Source organism: Lissotriton vulgaris, chromosome 9 (assembly GCF_964263255.1).
Source record: "Lissotriton vulgaris chromosome 9, aLisVul1.2, whole genome shotgun sequence".
Classification (NCBI taxonomy): Eukaryota; Metazoa; Chordata; class Amphibia; order Caudata; family Salamandridae; genus Lissotriton; species Lissotriton vulgaris.
The window spans coordinates 1,018,218,744-1,018,237,620 of NC_141697.1; positions in this window are offsets into that span (position 1 = coordinate 1,018,218,744).

Below are 18,877 nucleotides of genomic sequence, written 5' to 3' on the forward strand. Positions count from 1 at the left end.
GAGGTGGTTCATCTACATGTATTTTGTTTAAAAGGTCACAGTGATATTACCCACCAGAAATGGCATCATTCATCATATATATTATGAAACCAATTGGACTGCGACAGGGATGTATGATAGTGCCACAAGTCTTTGCTATCTATATATCTGATGCACCTAAAACTAGCAAAAACTAAATGTTTCCCACCTGAACGACATTAAGAAACGATTGAAAGTCTAAACTTGTACTCTCTACAAACTGTTACAATATCCTGGTATCAGCATTAACAAAGCACCACCTGAGCACCATTGCAGCATCACCTCAGCACCAGTGCAGCATCAACTCTGCATCCCTAAGTAACATAAGCACCAGCACAGCACCACCTGAGCACCACCAAAGCATCACTCAGCAACACCTCAGCATCACTCAGCACCACATCAGTATCACTTTGCACCACCTGAGCACCATCTCCACACAAGCACATCACCACCTCAGCACCAGTGCAGAACCACTTTAGCATTAGCACAGCACCACCTCAGCATTAGCTAGGCACCACCTCAGCATCAGCAGAGCGCAACCTTCTCATCAGAGCACCACCCCCAGAACAGCACCAACCCAGCATCAGTGCAGCACCACCTCACCATCAGTACCACACCATCTTGGCACCAGTACAGCACCACTTCCACATCAGCAATGTACCATCTCAGCATCAGCACAGAACCATATCAGCATCAGTACAGCACCCCAAGCACAGCACCACTTCAGCATCAGTGCAGCACCACCTCAGCATCAGTGCAGAATCACCTCAGCACAGCACCAATTCAGCATAACACAGCACTACCTGAGCACCATATCAGCGCCACCACCACCATCACCTCAGGATGACTCCCCACTGCATCACTCAGCACCACCTCAGCACCAGTGCAGCATCTGCTCAGCATCACTCAATATCACCACAGCACCACCTCAGCATCAGCACAGCATCACCTCTGCATCATTGCACCACCACCAGCGTAGCACCAACTCAGCACCAGCGCATCCCCACCACAGCAACAGTGCAGCATCACTTCAGCATTAGCGCAGCACAACCTCAGCATCAGTGCATCACCTCAGCACCAGTGCAGCATCACCTCCAGGATGATCGCAGCACCAACTCAGCATCACTCAGCACCACCTAAGCACCAGCACAGCACCATCGGAGTACCACCAAAGCATGCCTCAGCACCACCTCAGTATCAATCCACACCACCTCAGCACCAGTGCAGCTACCTTAGCATCAGCGCAACATCAACTCAGCATCAGTGACCACGCCTCAGCATCAGCACAGCACCACCTCCTCATCAGATCACCACCCCCAGTGCAGCACCAGTGCAGCACCACAGCAGCACCATCTCAACACCTGCACAGCACCGCCTTAACATCAGCACAGCACCATCTCAGCATTAGCACAGCACCATCTCATCAGTGCACCACCACCAACAAAGACCTATCTCAGCACCAGAGCAGCCCCACCTCAGCAGCACCAGTGAAGCCCCACCTCAGCAGCAGCGCAATATCACCTCATCAATGTACAAAGTAAGCATCACTCAGCACCACCTGAGCATCACTCAGCATCACCTGAGCAACAGCTCAGTACCACCTTTACACCAGTGCAGCACCACCACTTCAGCATTACTCAGCACCACCTCAGCAACACTCATTACCACCACAACATCACTCAGCACCACCTCAGCATCACTAAGCAAAAGCTCAGCATCAGCACACACCACATGAACACCACCTCAGCATCAGCACAGCACCATCCCAGCATCACCTCATCAGTGCATCACCATGAGTGCAGCACCAACTCAGCCTCAGTGCAGCACCATCTCAGCACCAGTGCAGCACTACCTCAACATCAGCACCACCAGCAGTGCAACCCCACATCAGCTCCAGGATATCCCTACCTCAGCAGCGAATCAGCACCAATGTAGCACAACATCAGTGCAGCTCCACCTCAGCATCAGTACAGCATCACCTCAGCACTAGCACAGCACCACCATCTCAGCTTGGCTCAGCACCACCACATCATCACTCAGCACCCCCTCAGTATTACTCAGCACCACCTCAGTTTCACTCAGCATGACCTGAGCACCACCACAGCACCATTTCAGCATCTGCAGATAACTGTCTCATTTTCAACACAGCATCACCTCTTCATCAGTGTACCGCCAACAGTGCTGCATCAACTCAGCATCAGTGCAGCACCACCTCAGCACCAGCGCAAGACCACCTCAAAATCTGCACAGCAATCTCAGCATAACCACAGCACCATCTCTGCTTCAGTGCACCACCACCAGCAAAGCCCCACCTCAGCACCAGCTCAGCACAGCACAAACTCAACATCAGCACATCACCACCTCAGCGCAGCACCCACTCAGCATCTGTGCAGCACCACCTCAACATCAGCACAGCATCATCTTAGCATCAGCACAGCACCTACTCCTCATTAGTGCACCACCACAAGTGCAGCCGTACCTCAGCACTAGCGGAGTCCCACCTCAGCACCAGTGAAGACTCACCTCACCACCACTTCAGCATCAGTGCAGCACCACCCCAGCATCAATGCAGCATCATCTCAGCACAGTACAGTAAGTAAGCATCACTAAGCACCAGCTCAGTACCATCTGAGCACCAGGGCACCACCACCACCTCAGCTTCACTCAGCACCACCCCAGCATTACTCAGCACCACCTCAGCATCCCTCGGTACCACATCAGCATCAGCAAAGCACCACATCAGCATCAGTAAAGCAGCTCTGCAACATCAGCACAGCACCATCTCAGCATCAGCACAGCATCACCTCAGTACAGAACCAACAATGCATCACTCAGCACAGCCCGGGTACCAGCTCAGCACCATCTGAGAACCAGTGCAGCACCGCCACCTCAGCATGATCCAGTACCACCTCAGCATCACTAAACACCACCTCAGTATCACTCAGCATCACCAGAGATCCACCACAGCACCACCTCATCATCAGCACAGCACCACCTCCTCATCAGTGCACCACAATCAGTGCAGCATCAACTCAGCAACAGTGCAGCACCACCTCAGCACCAGGACAGCCCCACCACAGCTTCAGTGCAGCATCACCTCAACATCTGACCAGCACCATCTCAGTAAAAGCACAGCACCCCCTCTGCATCAGTGCACCACCACCAGCTCAGCCCCACGTCATAACCAGTGCAGCCCACTGCAGCACTAGCACAGCCTCACCTCAGCAGCAATTCAGCACCAACACAGCTCCACTTCAGCATCAGTACAGCACAACCTCAGCTAATCGCAGCATCACCTCAGAACAGCCCCAACTCAGCATCAGTCAGTACCATGTGAGCACCAGCTCAGCACCACCTGAGCACCAGTGTAGCACCACCACCTCGGCATGTCTCAGCACTACAGTATCACTCAGTACCCCCTCAGTATCACTCAGCACCACCTGAGCATTTCCTCCGCACCAGTACACCACCACCTCAGCAGCATTTCAGCATCACTTAGCACCACCTGAGTATCATTCAGCATTACCTTCGTACCAGCACACCACCACCTTAGTACCACCTTAGTATCACTCAGCACCACCTCCGTCTGCCCTCTGAATCTGGCATCTATTGAATCTCCCATAGTGTCTGTCCACTGCTCGTGTTGTAATTCAAGTACTATTTCTCAACCTCCACCCTCGCGTTGTTTATGTCCACCCCGTAACAAATAAAGCTATAACAAACAAGCATTTGAACAGGCTTGAAGAAGTTGCTAGCATTGCAAGTGCAATAAAACTAGAAAACATTGTATATGTTAATTATTTTTCTCAGTTTCATTCAGTTGTACATAATGTTTTCTTGCTTATATAAAAAGTAATAAAAATGCTTATAATACTTTTTTATTATAAACTTTTCAATATGCTGCACATAAACCGCACTGCTCTACAACATAGCTTAAAGACATTGGCAAAGCCAATTGCTCTGGCTTAACACTTATAAAATCCCAAATGCGAGACCAATTGGCCATGACAATGCTTGTTTTGTAATGTTTTACCACAAATTTAACTCAAGGGCTGTCTCCTCCTCAGGGAAGTTTATTTTCTTCTGGAGAAGTGGGGTTTGCATACTTCTGATGGAGTGTGGTATCTGCAGGCGTTTAAAGTTGAAGAGGGAAAAAGCAGATCTTCTGGTGCGGGCAGTATCTATGATGGACAAGAATGCGTATCAGGTGTCTATGATTTGGTTCAGGTATATATAATTCTCCTATGGCCTTCCATCCAGAGTTATCAGGCTTTGTTGAAAAGTCTCCACTAAAAGTGCAGAATGTAAAATACAGTTGTGAAGTTACGAGTAGTCATTTTATGGTCGTAAATTATATATATGAATACTCCACCCCGTAAACTGAGGGAATGGAGACATGAAACTCTAAACTTTGTAGTAACTTTAAACTCTGAAATAGTAAATAGCCAAAATTAGCAAGGTTACTATAAAGTGTCAAGTTAAATGTATGCATGTATATTTACTCATATGCAAATTTACCTTTGTGAATGTGCCCCTACAAGTGCAATGTGGTTCTATAAATATAAAGTTCTCAAATTTATCCTTATAACTTTGCCAATAGTGGAAACATTTATTATCGCACATTATTTAGTGACAAAAAGGACAACCCTGGACTTCGGGTGAACTTAATGGGTAGTAGTTGCATAAACTGTAACAAGAGTCTTTTAGTGTGTCTTGCAAAATCACCACATACATATAATACAATACATTGTGTTGTGAAGTACCATACCCTATCTTGTTAGAGCCCAAGGTGGGAGCAGTGTTCTCTTCTGCATTAAGTATACAGTCAAATGAAACATTCCTGGCAGTTAATCTAAAGATTGGAGATGAAATTGTCATAGTTGTCATGGTGGTAACAAATGCAATCTTACCTCAAATAAGTCAGGGAATTGACAGAACACCTTTTTTGCTTGTCTCCTCTCCTGCTTGGTCGCAAAGGGCTAGCAGCCATGCAAGCCATAAAAAAGGACAGAGTAAGCCCCTTAACATGTAATTGTGTGGTCAAAAGGCTTCAAGCATGTTGATGTGAATGCCCAAAAGAGTGTGTTTAAAAAATAGCCCAATGCAGTCACCATATTTGGTATGTTGAGTGGTTTCAAGCATTTTAAAGCAGTGATAGCCCTTTCTGGATGAAATACTATCTTTTGTGCTCTACTCTAGTTAATCTGGTGGCACAGAATATTATTGTTCAAACCTTAAGATATGTTTTCAGCCTGCAAATACTTCTTTTTTCCTTATTAAAAAGTTCAATTGCGTTCTTATTGGTTCAAGATTAGGTATTACTTTCTCTAGTATGACCCAACTGATTTCATTTCTGAGTACCCTATTTTAACAAAGGGCCTAATTATGATGTCAGTCGGTAAGCCTCCGGCCATTCGTAGGAGGCTTACCAACTGATATGGTAGGCTTACATTTCGACTGCCGAATTACAATGTTGGTGATAGGAGTGTAATCCAGCAGGGCAATCCGACTTGGTTCCGACGGGCTCAGGGGCCCGTCAGCCAGTCAGAAACTGCTCATAATCCCTTAAGGACTGCGTTACCGCCGTTGGGATGAGGATGTCAGTTTCTGACAACCTTTCCATGTCGGCCTTTCTGGCATGGAAAGGCTGTCTAGAAGCAACTTTGGGGGCCCTAGCAGTGCCCCATCCCTCTGAGACGTATGGTTGTTCCCTGCACCGTTTGGCAGGCACTGTGAGGTGCCTGCTTCACTGTGCAGGGATTGTCACAAGCTGCTATTTCTCAATGTGGGGTTGTGCTGCAGGCGTTTGCTGTGTACCATGTGCAGTTGGTTTGCAATGTGCTGTGCTGAACCGCTGACCTCTGGTTGACATTTCTCACACAAAAACAGGGTGTCTATCTGAAGCAACAATGACCAACATCATAATGAGGACCTAAGTGTGCAGTCAATTTTGTCAAGATTCTTTTTGCAACTGATAGTAATAGATTTTTGGAAGAAAATGAGATGTTGCACCACACCCGAATGGGTTTCAGACCACAACATAGTACAGAGTCAGCTCTGTTGGTGGTCACGGAGGAACTCAAGGGAATCCTAAATCAGGGGTATGTAGCTGCAATCTTGCGTCTTGATCTTAGTGCAGCCTTTGACATGGCTGATCACACACTATGATCCTCAGGCTAAAGGAAGCAGGAATTACCGATATTGCGTTAAAATGGCTTTTTTCATTCCTAGAAAATAGATCCTTCAAGATAATGGAAGGCGAGCTACTCTCAGATACCCTACAAACATCGTGCAGAGTCTCACAGGGATCTACCCTGATTATTTAATTTATACATTCAACCTTTAGCAAATGTACTGCAAGAATGTGGGTTATCTATTGTATCATACGCAGATGATACCCAGTCGATACTATCAGTGACAGAGGGCAATCCAAGCACACCAAATTAGCCCCCTGCATGTTAAAAGTAGTAGAATGGATGAACAGAAGTAGCCTACAGCTGGATGGAGAAAAAACAGAGCTTATGCTCCTGGGAAATACGGCTGTTCCTAGAAACATCATCTGCTGGCCTCTAGAACTAGGAGACCCCCCCTGTCCCAAAACATGCTGTAAAAAATCTGGGAACATGGTTAGGTCATAGTCTTTCCATGGAGACACAAGCCAAGAAATTGCCAGCTACATGTTTTGAAATACTTTGATGGATTCGGAAGATCTTGCCTCTTATCCCTGAACAAACCGGGAGAACTGTGGTTCAGGCCATGGTGATATCACGACTAGACTATGGTAACTCCCTCTATCTTGGCTCCCCCAAGCCAGGATACTACTAGGCATCCCAGACAAAACTCAGCGAAAGCCACGCTGAAAATACTGCACTGGCTACCGATCCAAGCCAGGATCAAACTTAAATCACTTTGTATTGCCTATAGAGCCATGAATGACAACGACCCGGCCTTAATAAGAAAGCTTGTATATCCTTATGTTCAGGTAGATCTATAAGATCCTCAACAGATCTGTTCATGAAAAGGACATGAATAAAGAGATCAAGATGGGAAGGAAGATCTTTTTCACATCTGGCTCCTAGTCTTTGGAATCTTCTACTTAAATAAATGCGATTGCTAACAGATGAACTGGTATTTAGGAACCAATTCAAAACATGGCTCTTTCCATGATAACTTCTGTGCCCAGACTGCACCTTCTCCTCAGCACTGGGAAGCCTTTCGGGCAGCCATGCGTTTTATAAATCTATAAACATAGTGCTCTTGTGCTCCATAATCCATGTTCTTAATTTCCTCTATGTCATGCCTATATTTTGTAGATTGCAGGGGCATGATTAGATGGATGATATTTTCACTATTTCAGTTGCTGTGTACAAGTAACTCTCAAGGTATATGAAGATCCAGCTCCAGTTTATGGGTTAGCCATAATCAGTCAATCCAAGAAGGGCAATTGCATTCAGCTCATGTGATAAGTGAACTGTAGATATGGATCACTCTTATTGATCCATTTATTAAAGCTATGCACCTTTAGGTTGTTGCCTTCCCATTTGAGGACATTATCATCAATGTATTATTTCCAGATATTAATTTTCTGTTTGAAGGTGTTCTAAGAAACAGAAATCTAACCAAACCAGTGTAATTAGTAATTAGCTAGTTTTGGTGCAGGTGAACCAGTGATGTTGGTGCCGCCAACTTGTAGGTATATATCTTGCTCAATTAAAAAGAAAAGGTAAAGTTCTACTAGGTTCGGGGTACAAGCCATCAGTGAAGTATGCGTCCAAACATTATTCCTAAGTGGGTCATTCTTTCCTAAATGTATGAGAATCTCTTTTTTGGATTTAAACATATGTTAGTCAGTGTACCGAGCCTCTCTTTTGTATTCTTCAGGATGGTGGGAAGTTTTACTTTTAAACAAGAGAAGTGGTAACAAATTTGAAACAAAGTTTTAAGGTTGAAGTCGATACCTGAAACTATACTGCAGGCTGTTGAAGGCACCATGCCCTTACAAAACTTAGAGAGGATGTAAACGTAGTGTATTCAGCCTGTAAGAATTCTGACTCCTGTTTCATAATGCAAACAGCCACTTCAAACCCATCACCAAAGAATTTATTCTCACATGGATTTTCTGTGCAGTCTGCTCCCATTTTTCTGTAGCTTTCATGTTCTGAGAGAAGAAATGGGCATTTCCGTCTGTATGCGCTTACCTCTTGGATGAATACTGGTTTGATCACAATCCTATTCTCAAACACTAGGCTCTAAACTGATTCCTTTTCTACCTTCCAGCAGTTATTGGAAGCATGTGAACTGTAGCTTTCTGCAGTTTTGAACTCTTTCAGATCAATGAGAAGCTAGGCCAACTGCCTTTACTATAAATAAGGGATACCTGAAAAAAAGTTGCTGAAGGTGGAGCAAATAAATGTGTAATGGTTTGGTGCAGCACAAATATTACTCAGATGGTGTTATTCTGTGAATCTTTGGCAGAACACCAAATAATTTAGCTTTGATCAATTAAAAAAACTTATCTTATATAATGAACTGTGGAGATATTAACATTTGTTTTCAAAAGGGTTCGCTTAAAGGGTGCGTTTTCATTTATAAGACAAGTTTTCTTTGTTACACATTCTGTCTTTTGAGATGTCGTTTTATACCAAAGCAACTATTGAATAGTCAAAATTAGCATAAAAAACCAATTCAATAGAAAAACTTGAAAAGCACAATAACTGATAAACCATCTGTACCCAGCAGTCAATTTGGGATAAGTAATTAAAATCAATCAAGGAAACAGTCCTAGAATTGCAACAGTGTCCATGATATAGTATGTGAATGGCAATTAATTACAAACTAAAAGCCCTCCTTTATGAAATACAATTCTAATAACTGTTGAAACGAACAAAGTGATTAAGAAAACATTATTAAAGTGATTTTGTAAACTTTTCCATGCTACTAACATGGCCAATTCACATACTGCATTTGTAGTACTTTAGTTGTACCGCTAAAGTACTAAAAAGACTGTTCACAAACCTAGAAATGTAAACCTTCACCTCTCTGACTTTTTCTAGGGGTATCCTCACACATTTAAGTTTACTACTTAGAATTAAATGTGGGAGGGACCACGGGGAGTGGCTGGATAAAGGAACATTCTTACTACTAAATTGGAGCATTTTAGGGAGGGTTAGGAAGAGGTTTACGGAGGGACATGCATCCACCCACAAAGAGTAAGGTCAATGCTATTCACAAACTGCACTTCCAAAGTAAGCGCAGCCAAAACGGAACCTAAAATAATCGTAAATTACTCCAGCTCAGAGCTGGAGTAAGTCCAGCACCATACATGGCAAACCACTGGTACTGCAATACCCTCCAATAGAAAATAATGGGATCAGGAGACTAAAATACGACTCCATAGGAAATCATTAGTTAAATTAATTACAATATTAACAGTTACAAATGTAAACAATTTAATTTAAAGTTTGAAAAATCTAAACATATTACATTCATTATTATTTATTTACAAAATATTCCATCAAACTATCTTGAATTTACAAATGAATGTAACATTAGTTTGCACTATAATTGAATTAAATTAATTCTAAATAATTCTATACATAACTTTTAATGAATAATAACGTATGTATTTCTCATGTTTGTTTTTTTTTTAATTTAAACTACAGAAATATATTTTTAATTTAATATAGTTCAGACTTGAATTAATTGTGTTTTAGGATTTTTCATTTTGCTCTCCACTTAAAAAACATAGAGAAAATTAATTTAATTTACATAATTATTATTTAAATAAAAGCTGGTACTTAAAAATATTTCATGTTAAATATTACTATAAATTAAAATGTATACATTTAAATTTATATTTTGGAAAAAATTCTACATCTCTCCTAACATAATTTTGAATATAATCTTTCATTAATTTGAACAAATTATATGAAATAAAAAATAATTTTCTAAAGTTTAAATTAAAAAACTAACCTCAACCAAAGATATTTTTTAATATGAATTAGTAGTAATTAAAAGTGATGTATAGAATTAATGAAAAGTAATTTAGTAAATAATAAACATTTTTGCTAAATTCAATTGTAAATTATTATAACAATTCTTTAAATTTTCATAAAATATATAATAAATATGCATTATTTTAATATTTGTTTAACATTAAATTATATTTACTTGTGTTTGTAATTCTATACATCACTTTTAATAATCATTAATGCATAATAAAATAATGAAATGTATTACTTCATTTGATTTTTAATTTAAAGGTCAGCAAAATAACGTTTATTTAATTGACTATTACAAAAATATTCAAAGATTTCATTTTAAAGGAAGATAGGAGGGCGTGGCTGAACCACACACAAGATGGCCGTGGGCTCCTGATTCTGCGCTACACCCAGAGCCGTCTCTCTCTTTTTTTCACGGAGGCAGGCTGTTGCCTAGAGTTCAATTGATCAATATCAGGAGGCGAATGTGGGGGGACCAGGTATTTCCAGTTTTACGCTTTGTCTGAGCTGTTTTCCCCCGCTTCATTCTCCTCATTACTGGTGGTTATGGCCGCCATTTTGAGTCTCTCTGAAGCAGTGGCACTATGCTGCGCTTCACTTCTTACTACTCCCTGGCTGTTTTATTCTTTTATCTATATGGCAGGCACTTTTTATTTCTTCTTTTGGAAATGAGGTTTCCCATTGGCTGGATAGCACTTTGCCGTGGGAAAACTTGCTTCAGAGACTTTGTCAATGCCTGAATGCAATGTACCTCCATGACCTGATTTGTGCTTTATATATGGACTTGCTTTGGTCACCTTTTGCATGATTTATTGGGGCACACCTGGAAACGAGTGTTGAAGTGTTTCTTTGATCACCTTTGCAGGCCTTTAAGTGCTTGTTGTCTATCTTCTCCTCCAGCTGGTCTTCTTTTTTATGGAACATACTATCCCAGTTTGTCAGTAAGTCTCTGTGTTCCCTGGCATGATCTCTTCCTCTCGTAAGGAGACTGGAGCGTCTACTAAATGACAGAAGAAGGATCCTGCCTCTCCCTCTAAGTCTCCTTTAATTCTTACTCTTGAAGACCTTATGGAGGAAATAAAATTAAGGAAACCCTTTGTCATGGAGACTAATGCTAAGCTCCAACGGATAGAAGAACAATGGTTTAATTTGGACTCTATGGTGACTGAGGTGGTGCAAAGACTGAATGATGTTCAAGATGCTGCCAGTAAGATAGACTCTATGTCTAACGGACTCTCTCTTTTGAAGCAACAAGCTGAGGATTTCGAAAATAGGTTTAGAAGCAACAACCTTAGAATTTATGGCATTCCTGAAAAGGCGGAAGGGTTAGATATGACTGCCTTTCTTAAGATGCATATTCCTAAAATAGTTGGTCTTAAGGATGATACATGCCTTTATTTGCAAAGGGCCAACCGCATTGGGCCTTTCACATCTGGATCTTCATCACATGGTCGCTCCAGGGGAATAATTGTTCTGCTTCTGGAATATACTGAGTTATTAATGGTTCTATCAGCAGCAAAACAATGGAAGTAAATGTTAAGGAATGGGCAGAAAATCTTTTTCTCTTTCGATGTATCTCATGCTACTAAAGCTCATCGCAAGGAATTTCTGTCTTTCGGCCCTGCATTATGGTCAATGAATGCTCAATATGGTCTTGTGCACCCATGTTTCTGTAAAGTAACATACAAGGAAATATCTTTTTCCTTTGACTCCCCAGAAGATCTATGGAAGTTTATTCATAAGCGTCAAGGAGATGCTAAGGAGCTGGGGAAATCCTGAACTTTGTTTCTTGTGTACAAACAAGTTCTCTTAGGTCTTATTGTATTTAATTTAATGTTATGATCTGTAATTATTTGCATTATTGTTTAGATGCAAACATATATGGTTACTAACTGGATTTTTCTCCTTACAGGTGTTGTTTCCTTCCCAGGATCCTTCTCCCAGATATGCCACCCTTATGTGTTCCCTACCCCTGACCTCTTGTATATAGTCTGTCATCATAGGTTGATAATTGCCTACTCAGTGTTTTCCTATGGTTTCTTTTTCTCTCCTCTGGAGTTTTTAATTGCTATTCCTGTTAGCACTTTTCCTGCTGCTTTCTTCCTTAGCCAGTTTTATTTTATGACTGTCTCTGTGGCTTCGTTCTCTACCTTTGTTTGACTTCTACCTGCCATCCATCTTTCCCTTTTGTGCAATTCTCCACCCCACCTTGGTATTGTTAAGCTCTCGAGGTTTATACGTATATCAGTGGCTGAAGTCAGTGGGCTTCTTGTCATCGTTTCTTTATCTACTCATAATTTTCTATTTCTTTTTTTGCCTTATGTTGCTCCCTTTTTCTATTTATCTGTTATAAATCTTCCTTGCATGTTCTTTCATCCGATTTTCTTTCTATTTTCTTTTTCCCAGTCCTTGATGTTTACTTTTTTTTATTTTTCTCAAATATTTGTACCTTGCACTTATTTGTACTGCACAATTCTTTTTATGATTGTTCTATATTTTCCACATTGTGAGTTCACCCTGTTATCAATTTTTTTAATGCTCATGGATGTTTCTAATTCCTCTTTCTTCTCTTCATGACTGGTAATGTTTGTATCCTGTGTTGGAATGTGAAGGTTTTACGCAACCCTATAAAGAAAAAATGAGCGCTTACTCATTTATCTCGATTACAATGTAAGATCACAATGCTACAAGAGACTTAGGAAGCATTGGGTGGGTAATAGTTATTGTTCTCCAACAAAAGAGAAAAAAAATGGAGTGGTGACACTATTTCATAAGTCTCTTTCTCTAACTATTGAAAAGGAGGAGAAGGATGCTAATGGCAAATGGCTTCTTCTTTACCTCGTTATCAATAGCACCCCAATTTCCATCCTTAACATTTATGGTCCCACTGGTTTTGATACACAGTTTTGGCAATGCATGTCATGTATCCTACACTTCAGTACTAATCCCAATCTTCTAGTTGGTGGAGATTGTAATCAAATTGTGGACCTTTTCATTGATAGGAAATCTTTCTCTAGGGGACGCCGCACACAAGCATCTACCTTTGTCGTGAGGGGAACAGCTGCAACCGCCACTGCCACTGCACTCCTGGACCCTCTCCCCACTGTGAGGGGAATGGCTGACCTCAATGCCCTTACGCCTACACGCCGCTCTGCCACGGGAAGCTGGTGACTACATCTCCCAGCAAACATTGAGCGGCTTGACCAAAGGGCGTCAGTCGAAGGCGCCAGAGGCCTTCAAAAACAGCGTGGCCCTCCCGCAGCGCCGGACGCCACAAACAAGCACCTACCTTTGCCGTGAGGGGAACGGCTGCTACCACCACTGCCACTGTACTCCTGGACACTCCTGGACACTTTCTCCGCCTTGAGGGGAGTGGCTGACCGCAACGCCCATACGCCTACACACCGCTCTGCCACAGGAAGCTGGTGATTACCTCTCCCAGCAGGCATTGAGCGGCACGGCCAGAGGGCATCAGTAGAAGGCGCCAGAGGCTTCCAAAAACAGCACAGCCCTCCCACAACGCAGGACGCTGCAAACAAACACCTACCTTTGACGTGAGGGGAACGGCTGCTACCGCCACTGCCACTGCACTCCTGGACACTCTCTCCGCCGTGAGGGGAACGGCTGACCGCTCCGCCCATACGCCTACACCCCACTCTGCCACAGGATGCTGGTGACTACATCTCCCAGCAGGAATTGCGCGGCGCGATCAGAGGGCGTCAGTAGAAGGCGCCAGAGGCCTCCAAAAACAGTGCGGCCCGCCTGCAGCGCGGAATGCCGCAAACAAGCACCTACCTTTGCCTTGAGGGGAACGGCTGCTACCGCCACTGCCACTGCACTCCTGGACACTCTCTCCACCGTGAGGGGAACGGCTGACCTCAACGCCCATACGCCTACATGCCCCTCTGCCATGGGAAGCTGGTGACTACATCTCCCAGCAGGCATTGAGCGGCACGACCAGAGGGCGTCAGTAGAAGGCGCCAGAGACCTTCAAAAACAGCACGGCCCTCCCGCAGTGCGGGACGTGCGCGGGTGTGCCCCGATGAAGCCCCGTCAGTGACCGACTGAGATCTGACCGGGCCTACCCTCTTTCATTAAGGCCTTAATATGGGTAAGCGTAAAGACCTTTGCTCCGCAGACTCTAACATCTCTAAGGTAAAAATTCCACGCAATTGTGCCTCCATTATTTCTTACTTGACTACCGCTGTAGGGGCTATCTCTAACGAGATTCTGGATGTGGAGGCTCAGTTGGGTTTGGGGGGGGTCTGATGGAGTGATTACCATTCCTCCAGAAGAGGTTCTAGATTCAAATCCTATCTCCAGTCATAGTGCGGATATGGTTGCCAACAGTGACAGTGTTCCCTCATCTTGTCCGACAGTTCAAGCAAAGGAGAATGGGAGCTTGGACTCCTTAAGCAGTGGGACTGTAGCCCTTGGAAAAAAATGAGGAAAAAAAGCTCGAAACCGGGCAACACCACCACAAAGATGCAACCAATGCGCAAGGGAGGCACCACTCAAAGTACAACGGTGGAATTGGCATGCCCTGATTTGACTAATGTGGACTCGGACTCGGTTATTTCACATATTAATTTGCTCATTGGTTCTCTAAAGGAGGATTTATTTAAAAATGTTCAATCTGGTCTTGATCGGGTGTTGGACAGGTTAATTAGAAATTAATCTAAACTTGATGGCCACAGTGACGGAGGGGGTCAAATGACAAGCAATAAGGCCCCTGGACCAGAGGGTGTCCCAGCCGATCTTTTTAAATCTGATATAAAGTCAGGGTCCAAAATATTGGTTAATGTTTTTAATAAGGCTTGTAAATCAGGCCTACTTAGCTCGTGTTCTAGTCAGTGATAGTGCCTATCTTTAAAAAGGGTAACAGAGGGGACCCTAATTGCTACCGACCCATTTCACTTATTGATTCCGCCGTAAAGGTGCTTGGTTGGGTGGTACTCAGTAAACTTACAGGTTGGCTATCAGAAACTAAAACCTTAACAGATCTTCAATACAGATTTAGGAAAGGCAGAGGCACCACTGATCAATGCCTCAATCTACACCTTTTAATTGGGAAGTACACCGTGGACAAGAAGGGTACACTCTATCTGGCATTTATGGACCTTTCCTCGGCCTTTGACCAAGTGAATAGGTCCAAATTATGGGTCATGCTTCTCAAACTAGGTGTAGACAGAAATATTGTGCATTTCCTCACCAATTTGCATAGGGATTAAACTGCCACCGTGAGATATGATCAAAGGGCCACTGCACCCAAGGAATACGTATTGCCAATGGTGTTAGGCAGGGGTGCATTTTGGCCCCTCTACTTTTCACCCTTTATATTAATAATCTGGATCAAGCATTAGGTGAAGTATGCAAATACATTCCGGCACTCCTCTACGCGGATGATGGCGCCCTTCTAGCACAAACGGCGATAGGGTTACAACTTGTTTTAAACTCCTTTGCTGCTTTTATTAAATACCTGGACCTAAGTGTCAACTTTTCTAAATCTCATATCGTGATAACTGGCCTCAAACCGAAAAGGGTTAAAATTCTTCATTGCGAGGATAATGTTCTTACCAGGGTCTCTACCTTTCCTTACTTAGGGATTACATCTGACGACTAAGGTACTTGGACCCCGCAAATACATGCCAAAAGAAATGTTCTGGCCAGATCTACATCAGCTGTCCTGGGTGTTGCACGCAGGAAAGGGGCCAGACCAATGCAAGCTCTGTTAAAAATATATGGAGCGAAATGTATTTCTCTTGTGATGTATGGCGCAGATATTTGAGATTTTAGAAACCAAAGGGAAATCCAAGTTGTTGAGAATAAGTTTTTAAGAAACCTTATATCTGTCTCTCAATCCACGTCAGGCTATATTGTCCATCAGGAGATTGGAGCTGGTTTTCTGGAAGATTAAATTGCTATTGCACCTCTCCTGAAGTGGATTTCAACCTGGGGAAATCCTGAACTAGAGCTGAACAGCGAAGTTTTGAGAGATTGCCTGGCCCTAGATCAAGCGAATCATATCCCCTGGTTGAGTTATGTCCATAGGCTGGCAGTGAAATTGGGACGGCCAGAGATATTCAACTCACCTGACAAGTTAGTAAAAGGTGATATGAAATGGGCGAAGGAATCCTATTTGTTGATGGCTTCTATGGATAGAGAAGAAAGGGAGCTGGTAAAACCAACAGTAAGAGCTCACCAATTGTTAAAAACATCTTGTGCAATTGGACCATACCTGAATGTTGTTACAAATCCAAACCACCGCTTTCTCCTGGTTAGATTCAGGTTGAATCAACTTCATTTCCTCCTTGCGGACCCCCCGGGATGGAGGAGGGTGGAAGATTTGGGGGTATGTTCCTGTGATGATTTTTCTATCCAGGATACATTACACTTTATTTTTTTGTGAGCATTTTTTGCACATTCGGAAGCGTTTCATTCTCCCAATCTTAAAAGATAAAGGTTTTTGCAAGTTAAACCAGCACTTTTGTATTTACAGCTGCTATCTAATGTTTGGGAGACCTTTAGTATAGCTAGCTTTCTTACTGCAGCAGTTAGATTAAGGAGTAAAATAATAAAAAGGTAAATGATTTTTATGAACTATCTTGAATTCATTAAATTTAAATATGTTTTTAAATGGACCCGAGGTTTAAAAAAAAATGTAATTAATTGTTTGATATATACTTACTGTCTATAATTTTTACTGTGATTCATTGATTTATAATCCAAAATCCAAATTCATATATAGTGTAGTATGCTTTTATGGTTTTTTAATAAACCGAATAAAGTACTTTTTGACTGACTGACTGACTCTCTCTAGATATGTCCGAAACAAAATGCAAGAAAAACCTTTGCAACTCTATCCAATCTAGAGGTTTGGTAGATGCATGGAGGTTATATAACACGGATAGTTTGGAATTCACTTTTTATTCCCCCACATATAATTCAAAATCTAGAATTTATTACATTCATGCTGAAATTGGATCCATACTTATATCCGATCATGCACTGGTTTTTATTGATATAGATCTCCCTCCCAAACCCTCTAAACCTCTTAGGTGGCATTTTAACAATTATCTACTCAAAGATCCTATTTTTGTGGAGCACTTTAAAAGTTTTCTAGTGGGTTATCTTTATACTAACACTACCCTGACACACCATTTCACACTGTATGGGATGCTTTTAAGGCAACGGCCAGAGGTTATATTATAGATTATGTTGCTGTTCAAAGGAAAAAACTTCTCAAGGAATCTGCATCCTTATTATTATCTATTAAGCAACTCAAACATACTTATTACACTTACAATGGGGATACTCTTAACCAACTTGATCAGGCTAAATTGACTTTCAACAGGAAGTCAACTGAGGAAGCATCCAGTGTGTTATTAAAGATCAACTGTAAACTTTACGGTGGGTGTTACAGAGCAGGACCTCTCTCACCACTGCAGGCGTTCCTTGATTCTTCAATATGGCATAATAAATCCATTAAACTCTCAAATCGTACCATTTTTTGGAAGGCTCAAATAACTAGGGAAAGAGTTCAAGTTAAACATTTGTTTCAAGGGACGCACCTTCTTTCCTCTTATGAAGTTCAATATAAAAATTGGCTGTCTGCTGCCTTCCTTCTTAAACATAATTCCTTAAAAATGATACTTATTCAACATGATGTCTTCCTTTCCTGACCTTCATCTTCTTCACTGGATCCTCCTTTAGAGCCACTGTCTACCTCCTTCTGCCTTTGGGCCTCCCATATCTATAAATACCTTCATTACGCTCTTCCGAATCACCCTAAGAGTAAGGCTGAACTTTTATGGGAATTGGATTTGCAACATACTTACTCTATACACACTTCAAACTCCATCTGGTCTTGGATACATATACGTCCTGCAATGCTAGCACCACTCAGACTTTATATTACTTTTATCATAGGTTGTTTTTAACCCCATCGTCCATTTATAAATATAATCCCGGTTTAACACATGCATGTTGGACCTGCACAAATATTCCTGGCGCATATCTACATTCTTTATTTCTCTGTCCAAGCATTACCTCTTTTTGGATAAGGGTTTGTAAAACAATCTCCTCTATATGTTCTATTAGTTTCCCATTTGAGATCCAAACTATATTCTTGGGAAGTTCTTCCCGAATTTGGTTTGGCGCTCATAAGCAAGGGTTGTTTGTAGATTTATTGCTTGCTATTGGTTTACAAATTATTACTCCCAACTGGAAGGACGCTACTAAAGTCACTTTTATTGGTTGGTGGAACCTTCTCTGCCATTATCACAGGTTGGATAGCGCATCTGTCATTTCCATCCACCAGCTTCTTTAGAAAGAGGCCTTCTGGTTTCCTCTTACTAATTATTTATCCTCTCATTTAATGCAGATCCAGGACAGTAGCTCTGTTTTTCAAGCACCATGAGGGTTTCTGTTTATTATTCCTATATTGTTCACACCAGGACATTTTATTGTTACCTTTTTGATGTTGGAACACTTCAATATTGATTGTCTTTGGTATAGTTGCTGATTTTTCTCTCTTTCCTTTTTCTTTTTTCCTTTTCTCGTACTCTTCCCTACTTATAAACCATAAAATGCTATTTCATTAAGGTACTTTTTCTTTTATTTATCTTTCTTGACCTCCTTGATTAGTAATGTCACTATGTGCTACTCTTGGTTTGGATATATATTTTTTCTATTTTCCATTGTTTTCTTCAAAGCATTGTTGCAAGATGTACCTTTGGTTTTTTTATATATTGCAATAAAGCTCTCTTAAACTAAAAAAAAAATGTAAGTTAGTATAATTTTTATCCTGTGTTCTACATGCAAATTATAACACGAGTTGCCGTGCACACCGTGTTTTT